The following is an 11,529-nucleotide window of genomic DNA, read 5'->3' as shown; positions in this document are numbered from 1 at the left end:
ACATCGTAAGGTATCGGTGCCCAACACACCTATGTTGTAGTCTTACATATGTTTTGTATTTATTAAATATTGTTTCAGTGTATATCAAGGCCTCTGTTTTCACTCAGCTCAGTTAAAGCGAAGCTACCCAAGTAAAGATCCCAGAAAAAAATAATAATATCTGTCCATATTGTGACACTGTTCACTTAGAGAGAGAATAGAGGGGTATAGTAACAACAGTTTTTTTTTTTAATTAAATGTACTGTATATCAAACACTCAACAGCCTCTTCAGTTTTGAGCATTTCAGACACCAACTAAACTTTAAAATAATTGATTTTTTTTCTTCTTTTTTTATATTTATTCTAAAAATGTGCTTTACAGCTTGGACCCAACCAGTAGACTAGTCGTGACGGACAATAGTCGTGATTATGTGCATATTCTACTATGTGTCCAGATTTACCAATGTCTGGAGCTGCTGACGAAAACTTCATCACGGTGCTGTTTTTTATGTGGAAATAATATGAGATGAGATCCAAATCACGACTACTGTTCCTTCACGACTACTAGTAGGGTCCCAGTAGTTTGTCTTAAAAAATGCCTCGTTCTCCCAGCCAATTCCGGAAAAAAACAAATATTTTATGATTATTAAAAAGTAACCTTTGGGAATAAATCTAAAAATATCATATATTTCTCATTATACAGGTACATTTAAAATTTCTTATCGGTTAAGGTATTGTTCCAATAAAACTAATATTTGCTTTTGAAACTTTGTTATTACTTCATTCTTTACATGTTCGCATATTTTTTTTTCCGCTGGGATTGAATAAAGAGGGGCAATTTGCTTATTTGCTCAATTTCTAGGTATATTTTCTAGCGTAATGCTAGACACAATTAAAAGAAATAGCAATAATATAGAAATGTACATGTACTATTCTAATATATTTCTTGTTAAGCGAAATCGATATTGTGTATTATTACCATTTTCTTATTTATATAAACTTCTTAAAATAAAATAGGGTTAGGAGAGACTTTTAAATGAGTGGACTTTATCAATTTGATGTCCTATTAACAGCCAGGGTCATGTAAGGTTGTTCAGTTTGTTTGTGGTGGAAAGCCGGAGTAACCGGATAAAATTCAGCGACCAGCAGTCAGTACCTGGCGACTGCCCCCAATGGGATTTGAACTCATGAATCAGAGGTGGAGCTAGGTAATGTGGAAATATTTCGGTGTATCTTAACCACTTGACCACTGTGACTCTGACTGATAATTATATACAAAACATTTGAGAATCGTTTATATCATGCCAATACTCAAATCAAATATCAGAATCAGCATGTATTGCAGGGTTATTTAAGGAGATGATAGAGGAAAGTCTGAGTACACAGGGAAAAAACACTGAGCAGCAGTCAGTACCTGACACCTACTCTAAATGGGATTCAAACTTATAACCCAAAGGTAGAGGGCTTGTAGTAAATATGTCGAGACATCTTTACCACTCTGCAACCTAAGGCAACAGGTCCAAACTAGCTATTCCATCCTTTCCTCCTTCTAAATAACCAATGCGTCCTAATAACTGAACAATATTCATGAATTGCAGGGACAAATATTAGGCAATCATTATGACTTAATTCTGTTTGGCTTAAAATTGCATGTAGAAAACAAGATTTTCATCTGGGATGGGAAAGAGGAGGTATTTGGTTCATTTGTTCACTTTCATGCATTTATATATATAATTAGCTAAAAAATCATTTCAAAACCACAAAGTTCGAAATTACTTTTTAAACTACCCTCTTAATAACCTGTTTGGTGCCATGCAATCAATATTTAATAAATAAACTTTGGTTATTTTAATTGCGCTGTATCCATGAAATCTTGATAGCGTTTTTTTGTGATTTTCTATGTAAAAACACTTTTTTCACTTTCTTGTTCTCTAAAATGTATGTATTTGTAAGGCATTGAGTGTTCGACGAGGATGATATTGTCTATCATTATCAATTTCTTAATTATATGAGAGAAAAAACAGTTTCTTTTCGATAAAATGGGGATAGCAGATCTAGCCTTTTATATGATTATTCATGAATAGGCATATTTCCATGGTACATGTAAGAATACAAATGTTTTGATGTCTGTCATATACTCATATACATGACATTTCCAAATCTTTTATACTGGGTATCATGTAATTATTAATATATCAGAATCAATTTATCTATTGCAGAAATTTTGATTTTTAAATATGGTTTATTTTTCACATCTTTTTCATTTAGAAACATGTAAAGCTACAGTAGTATATCACTGCTACATGCATACATTGTATAAAACGAACAGATTTTGACTAAGAATTACTAATTGAGCTATATGCTGAAAGCAAATATCAGACTGAATAAAGTTTGCAAGATTAAATGATGGTTTCATAACACCCAAAATATTCCTGCAATATGGGATTATCTCACCCTACTTACAGATTCTTTGAAAAACAATTGTATATACCTTCACTAACGGATCATTTTTACAAGAATTCTTGAAATTTGTTGCATTGATAATATTATGTGGTATACAATACTACATTGCGCATGTAATATATATATATCATACAGATAAAACTCTTTGAAATCAGTACGTTTGATAATGACATGATTTTAACTTTAAACACAGTTTTAATTACTGAACTTAACAATGCTGTAACATAGCAAAAACAAACATTCTTCATGGAAGAGTATGTACTGTAAAAGCAAAGTTGGACTAATAAGAAAAGATGATATAACTATAGATTTATTCAATATTAAATTAAAAATTCAATGAATTTGTCCATTACTACTAAAAACTGACTTGAAAGGATGTGCTTTCATTACCAAAGTTTTATTTATTACTTATTATTGAAGTATTACGTATACCTAGTAAGCTGTTCTAGCTCCATGACAGAGGCCAAATGAGAACAATTAATTGGGATCGAATAAAGGGAGGTAATTTTCTTATTCAGTATTTGTTTAGCTATACAAAGTTTCCGAACATAATGCTAAATATTGAATTCTATTAGACCTCATGTTTTATAAGAGTGCCTGCGATTAGTTGAAAATTATCAAGTGGCTGAGAATTAATAACATTGAGGGGTGTGGCGGTGGATGAAGCATCATATTTTACCGAGATGCATGTCCCCATGCCCATGGTAACCGTTCTGCTTCCAAAGAGTTATCTCCCCTTATGATTGTACTACAATATTACGGACGAAGAGCGTATATAATTCAACCCCCCATAATTACTATACATTTTTATTTAAAATCTTGTAACCTATTTTATTCACAAAAAAAGTGTGTTACATGTAATGTGTACATTCATGTGCTTTTTGTTAGGAAATTAAAATTAGGACGAGACATAAAAGAATCGGCTACCTTCTGAAGATTAGGATAAGCTGTAAAAGAATCGGACTACCTTCCGAAGATTAGAATACGTCTTTAAAGAAGCAGCTACCAGTTTTGAATCGGGAGTGCTAGTTATATTCCACTTGCAATAAGTTGTTTTCAATAGTCTTACAGACCTGATGTTGGGTCTGTACCATGCTTAAGTGGAGGAATGTTGAAACAAATGACTTGACCTTAATATAAGGTCCAATGTCAAATGGCTAAAATCTTTGAATTACCGCGAGGTCCTTAACGTCTCTCAATTCATCTGAACACCCCTTGAGGTGTTGCTCCACTATAAATCCAATACGTCTTATTAGGTAACAAATGAAATACACAAAGGAAATATCACGTGAATATGACAAGTGTTAATAGAGTTGTGTTGCCCTTATATGTATATGAACGGGTATTTAACAATTGCCGTCGATCATTTCAGCCACCGTCAATAGTACAGTATATTTTTCAAACAACAACACTATCATAACAAGTATCAATATATCAATTTAAGCGAAAAAATGACAGTTTACCTTGTTTCCTTACAATGATTGCATTTACATCTGTATTAAACACAGGCATTTCCCCATCTCCAGTCTTCAGCTATAATCACAACATCGGTAAATAAAATATCGACGATAAATATCAACAACTTAGTACAAACTCGACTAAAAAAATTAAAAATTATTCACATTTAGCTGTAAATTTTAAAATTGTAATCGTAATAATGAGTCTCTGCAGTTAATAAGTAATTTTATAACCCTGATGATGAAAACAGTTTAGTGTTGGCAATATATTTTGTTTGAATGATTGACAAAAAATGCTTGGCTTTTGATTTCCAAATTCAATGCATTATTTATATATCATATTTCGTTATTTAGCGACAATGCTATTTTAATTAATGATACTGAATGGTTATATGGGTTTTTTAGATGTTTGATGAATAAATAAATTCATTACACATCTCGTTATGTCTTAGCAGTGATTTCAATTTAGCGACATGGAGGAAAATTATGGCTTCGGTAGGGATAGAAACTCAGAAAATCTTCTTGTCATCACTTTTTACTGCAAGCTTTTGTCATACATTTCCATCAGATACCATATTGGATTTATTGGCGACCTGTACGATAAATGGGTACGTGTACGAATGCTTTTCTGCACATGTCCGTCCAGGTGAGAGCGCTTATCATTCTGAACACGCCACAGGTATTAGGGAACGAGCAAGATCAAGTAATTTAGGTATATTACAATACTATAACATAAAACATAAATAACAATCATATATTCAGTATACTCAACCGGTTTTGTAAACTTAATAATGGTATACCATTACTTTTCTTTTGTATCTCAAAATATTCTATTGTTTTTCTCAAATATGAAAAAAAATGTGTCATGAATATTTTCAACTTTTAAGTTAAATTCGAGATGGCGCCCATTTAAATGACGACATCCCAACTTATGCAATGCTAACATTTTGATTTCTGATCAGTGGGTAATAAGGATTAGGAAAAAAATGGTTTGGATGTGTGTTTGTGTGTGTGTGATGTAAGAGGGTGAGTGTGTGTGTGTGTGTGTGTGTGGATATGTGTAGGGAGGGTATATGTATGTGTGTGAGTGTGTGTGTGTGTGTGTGTGTGTGTGTGTGTGTGTGAGGGAGGGTATGTGTATGTGTGTGTGGTGTGTGTGTGTGTGTGTGTGTGTGAGTGTGGAGGGAGGGTATGTGTATGGGTGTGGAGGGATGTGTGTGGAAAGATCGTGTGGACCCTCCTAGCCCATGCTCTATAAGTTGCATACTCAGCAATGCTAAAATCGATGGAAAAATATCGATATTCGACTTTCATTTCCGAAACAGTTCGTACACTTTTAAACCCGTACAATGTGTACAATATTAGTTGTATATCATTGCAGCATAGCATAAGATGATCTTTCCAAACTCATTCGAATTTATGATGTTTTAAACTGAGAAATGAATAGTAGCAATACACTAAAACGTTATCTTCCCATCAATAACTTATCGGACTCAATTGCAAAAATACAACGCGGTTGTCTGGTATGATATTGTAATAAGACATTTATCATGCTCGATGCTAATGAACAGTGTTTAAAGTTAATAATTTAAAATCAACTACTTTAAACGCAAAAATATCAGTATATTAACCTGATCAGGATTGGCACCTTCTTCTAGAAGCAAAGATACGATATCAGTCCGACCTGTCCTTGCGGCTGTATTCAATGCATTGGACTGGAAAATAAATGTGATAATAAGGTGTATGTACACAATAGAAAAAGATATGATAAAAGTTTTATGTACACGATAGAAAATAATATGATAATAATTTGTAAAATACGTTTAATGTTTATTTTTAAAATTTAGCGCTAGAAGTTACAACATTAGGCCTAGGCTAATCCTACTGTATGTATAATTTTTATTTAACGGAATGGAGTACTAGGCATAAGATAATGTATCCCAATGTCAATAAATCTGTTAATATATGTTTGACGTCGAAGTGGATTTTCAACGGAGAACAAACTATACACTTTATTACTAGGCTGTGTCCTTTAGACATGGAGCTACATGTATAATGGAGTACATGTATATGTATAAAATTTACAAAAATGCATGCACCGGGTGGGTTCATGTAATAAAAGCGATCATTGATACTTTTTTTCATATTTTGTTTTTGAATTAAACTTGTTACAAAATCATAAGATTGTAACTACCATCACGAAGTCGAGTTTACAACGCGATGCTCATTTAGTTTCACACTCATTTCGAAATGTAAAAAATCCAGAAAAATAATAAAACAATTATAGCATTTTGATGTCGGTCAATACATGGTTATATCGATCAGAAAAAATATCGACCTCGGTCCATATGTTTTTCTTTGGTCGATATAACCATGTATCGACCGCAGCAAAATGATAATTTGTATAATATACAATAAGGAATATTTTTCATGTTTATGTTTGTTTTCGGACTGTTGATATTGAATTTAATTAGCTATACTTAACACAAAGATCCCAATTCTGGTTTTCCTATGTAGAATTCTTTACAAGTACATGATTTGTAAAGATTTTGAATTCAAATACACAATCTATTCTATTATAGGGACATATAGACGTCATATTGAATAAACCTAAATCATCTTGTACCACTACTTTTAAGTGAATAAAGCAGATTCAGTTATCTAAAACCCAAAGGAAATGTCACATCAGTTCCCAATTATAGGTAGTTCATCTACCCATCAGTATACAAGGACTCCAGAAATGTCCTCCACAATGCTTTCCAGTTCTACCAAGGAGTTATTGCCTTCATCTACAAGGGTATTTATTTAACAGGAGTAGAAATCTGTTTTGGTGACAATGAATTGGTGGAATCCAATTCCGTGCCCACAGTCAAAGCAAGAATTAACATTATTTGATAGAACTGATTGGGGTGGGTTCTTGCTTCAGTTTAATCGAGTAGTAAAAATAATTGACTGGCAAGGTATATACAAGCCACATTAATTCATGAAAGCCTAAGAGATCTGCATTTAAATTCTAACGATGTTGCCCACTTAAGAATATATTCTCGAAAGTCTAGTAATAAATTGCAAAAAAAGTATCTAATATGAAAGAATCAGTTTGGACTGCAAGAAAGAAACTGCAGGGATTTCGGACAAAGATCGGAGACAATTAAGGAATTTTGTTTATTTCACGAAATTCTAGTGTTGAAACTAAAACTATCAAACATTCCGATTGAAATGCATCTTTTCGAAGTCAAACAACCCTATGTATACCTATCTTATAAAAAACATGTTCCATTGGTCATAATTAACTGACAACCCTGTTTGGTTGTGAAGCCGTTCAGTCAAAAGTATTTAATTTCCGTGCCTGTTCAAAAAGTAAGTTTAATTTGAACTAGAAATATGTTAACAATGAAATATTATGAATTACAACTCAGTTTTACGTACAAGATAATAACTTGAACATACAAAATACCAAGGTGTAGGTACATAATAATATTACTAATAATACTCTATTAGATACCCACGTTTCGCGAGCTTCTGAGATATTGTTTGACCTTTAAGTGAGAACGTTCTAGAGATTGTTTATTGAAAATTTTGTATATTCATTGGATAACATATGATTACTATGAATTAATTGGATTTGTCAACACCTTACTTATGTATGTTTTCCTCTGACAATTTCATCATATTCTGGTGCGGGGACATCTTTAATTGTTAATAACTTTTGATATGAATATCCTAAACCTTTTGCTTTTGTTTGTTCGAATATTTTAACGTCCCATTAAACGTCAGAGTTATGCAAGTAAGGAGTTAGTAAACTTAACAACAACAAAAAGAAAAAAAATCTTCCAAGAATCCAATTATTGTTAGCGTCTATCATTAACCTTAGTCGATACCGGCGAACATGTTAACTATCAAACCATATCGTGATATATGTAACTCCAACTGACTTACATCAATTTCCTTTGTTTTGATAATTACGCATTAATTGTTTTAATATACAGATATATACACAAAATGTATTGAAGGTTATCATTTTCTACTACTAGGTATTCTGGAATTAAATATGCATTGTTAAAGTTATTAAGTCAAATTCTTACAGGAAGCCTACATTGAAACAGCATGTATATGCTATGAACATATTAGAAGTGCTACGCTATTAAAATGTTCACATACTTCTCATTTGCAAGATGAATATGAACTATCAGTTCGGTATGTGTTTCCAACCAATACTAACATCGTTTGGTTACGTCAACGGAGATGGTTTGATTGAAAACTAGCTCCGATCGATTTCGACATGACATGACAATTGAAGGCGTGATCGGAAACAAGTATAGCCTACCTCAAAGCTGATTGGCCGAAGGAAATACCCGAGTGCCGATGTACGCTAGCATCTAAGTATGTGTTAGTTCGAAAGACTAGCGCATAGCTGAGGGAGTGTTGGAAAAGTAAAGCGTTAGTAAATTAAACCAAAATATATCTTTAATGTAGTGAAAATAAAGTAGATGTATATTGATTGTATTTATCATCATCTCTTGGCGGCTGTGACCCACTTGATGTTTTGCTGCCTATGTATAATTAAAACAAACTGAGGGATTAGTTAAATGCAATTATTATACAGTGAAGCTGAGGGATATAGGCATATATATACAAAAATGTAGTTCGAGAAAACCGGAAATTTGCTATATCCCTCAATCCCATTTTTTTAACTAATACACTGATATATTAAAAAGCTATGATACTTAAAGATGCTCCACCGCCGACAAATGATATTTTTTTCACTATCAAAACCAAGAATAGACGATTTAGTATTTTTCTTAAGTTACAAAAGTTACTTACTTTACACCATTACCACCATGGAAAAGCCTGAGCTTCTAATTTTTCTTCAAGGTAAAAATATGAAAAATAATTAATTGCATCCCGAAAAAATTCCTTGGCACTATATCCTATATGGAATGAAGTACTGATTGCGCATGTACCAAAGGCAAAATTAATTATTTTGTATTATTTTTTGTGTTAATTAGACAAATATATACACGATTACACCTCAATTTTTATTCAAATAATGAAGATTATTTATGCTCTGTCAGCGGTGGAGCATCTTTAATAGGCTAAAATATGTACGTATTTGTCTCATACGCTATCTCCATTACGCATACGTCCTGCTAATTCAATGGTGGTGGTCATTAAAGATTAAAAATGCAGTATTTTACACTGCAATAAATAACATTAGATTCGACATTTCCGTTTTGTTTTATGTTAATTAATGTTTTAAATGTATGTACACACTATAAACCGATCTTTACTATTGTGAAACATGAACATTCGCAGTATGAATGACGACTGGACAGCTAGAATATAGATGACGTGTGCGAGCGATCCATGATGGATTTGTAACTTTCCAGTTTAAATTCTTTTTACCATATTGTCAACTAAATGGATTTAAATGCCCATAGTTAATTCGATATCAATAAAAAAAAAAATGTCTCATAATGATAATGATGTAAACACAGACGATTGGCAGCTCAAATCTGTTTTAATATACCGACATAAAAAGCTGTGATTTGACAAAAAGACTAATTTGTCTCGCTGGCTATTATAGCACATTTCTATAGTTTAAAAGTTTGGTGAACAATTTTACATTTCTCTGAAATCTGACATCTAAATATTATAGCATCAACAAAAGTATATTTATTTATTGTTACTGGAATTCCTTAACCGTTTAGTAGAAACAGATATAACTGTATTGTGTAAATCACGAATTTATGATTAAAGACATATTGTAAAGGGTACTGCGCAGAGTCCATACAATTTATGTTAACCCTCGGTGTATTACCTAACGTTTTTATGTTGCACTCGCTTCTGGTTCAATGTTATGTGAATTGTTGTCTACTACAATCATGTGTTTTATATCAAGAAGCCCATGTCATATTGATACCACAATTAATATAAATATATACATATAGTGGGGGAGGAGACATAGGTTCCCATGTACCCCTCTGGCAGTTTTTCGAAACATGGTTTTTTAGGAGCGGTATGATGTCGAGTTTCATTTCATGCTTGTTGCCATTGACAACTAATGTCCCATGGGGGTCATATGGCGGCCATCTTGGATTTCAGGTATCAAGAATGGCCAACATTCAGAGGCAAATAAACACAATTGTTAGGGGGGGGGGGTCCCTCTCTTTTTCCGACCTCATTGATGCGATATATCTTTTTATAGTACACATATGTTTCACAAGGGTTGGTTCAATTCGAAATGACTGTTACAAGGTGATTTGTCCATCATTTTTTTTACTTGTGCTAAAAATTATGACATTTATCGATTTTTTAGGGAAAAAAGCTGAAAATTTGATTGTTTTTCAGTCATTTCACAAAAAAGGAGAAGACGTAATGTCATTATTATGATTTAATCGTATTCAGCATGATTTAACCATATTTAAAATGTGTTTATTTGCCTCTGTGTGCTGAATATTTTATTGTTTTCCCGTCATTTCACAAAAATTTGAATACGTAATGTCATTATTAGGATTTAATCGTATTCAGCATGTTTCAATCATATCAAAAATGTGTCTATTTGCCTCAGAATGTGTCATTTTGGCCATTTGTTTTTAAAAAAATTATAGGGGGGGTCCCTCTCTTTTTCCGCCCTTATTAATGTGATCTATCTTTTTATAGTACACATATGTTTACACAAGGGTTAGTGCAATTCGAAATGACTGTTACAAGGTGATTTGTCCATCAATTTGTTTTCTTGTGATAACAATTATGGCATTTATCTATTTTTAGAGAAAAAAAGCTGAACATTTTATTGTTTTCCCTTCATTTCACAAAAATTAGAATACATAATGTCATTATTAGGATTTAATCGTATTCAGCATGTTTCAATCATATCAAAAATGTGTTTATTTGCCTCTGAATGTTGTCTGGTTCTCTATCTATGCCCATATATGCGAATGTGTCATTTTGGCCATTTTTGATACCTGGAGTATCTAGGCCAAGATGGCCGCCATATGACCCCCATTGGACATTAGTTGTCAATGGCAACACGCATAAAATGAAACTCGACATCATACCGCTCCTAAAAAAACATGTTTCGAAAAACTGCCAGAGGGGTACATGAGAACCTATTTCTCCTCCCCCACTATGATGGATATGACAGAATACCAGAATACATGTGTTACAAGTCATCGGTTTATCGATACATAAACCCTATCACCCAACCTGAAGTAATTGTTTAGTAATAAAATGCACACGTTTATAATATAACTTACCTTATTTGGATCTGCTCCGTGTTGCAGTGACAATTTAACAATATCTACATTATCCCACCTTGCCGCGCTTTCCAAGGCCTGGAATTATAATAATGTTACATGGCTTAGTGGTATTTTATTGTCACTAATTTATTATTTTTTTTATCTAAATCCCCAAATCTATTATAGCCATATTTTATTAAATGATCAGAAACAAAATCGTAACAGTGTTGCATAATTATGCATGTACTACCACATCATATGACATGTGAGCTCTTGATATTACCAAGACAATTTATTTTGAAGCATTGATGTAACTATATTTTTTTAAACTCCATCCGGATATGAAAGAAAAATCTACGTGTCGGATTCTTACATCAGTTTTGCAAACAAAA

At 32.7% G+C, this 11,529-nt stretch overlaps 1 long non-coding RNA gene across 1 annotated transcript; it reads right to left on the bottom strand.

The window, feature by feature from the left end:
• Positions 1-3,905: 3,905 nt before the first annotated feature.
• LOC138306005 (uncharacterized) lies at positions 3,906-11,235 on the bottom strand. Its single transcript, XR_011205756.1, has 3 exons — positions 11,156-11,235; positions 5,531-5,614; positions 3,906-3,975 (listed from the first exon to the last, which is right to left on the bottom strand). It is a non-coding gene; the product is annotated as an uncharacterized lncRNA (long non-coding RNA).
• Positions 11,236-11,529: the final 294 nt, after the last annotated feature.

Source organism: Argopecten irradians, chromosome 13 (genome assembly GCF_041381155.1).
Source record: "Argopecten irradians isolate NY chromosome 13, Ai_NY, whole genome shotgun sequence".
NCBI lineage: Eukaryota > Metazoa > Mollusca > Bivalvia > Pectinida > Pectinidae > Argopecten > Argopecten irradians.
This window is presented reverse-complemented; position numbering and strand designations above follow the sequence as displayed.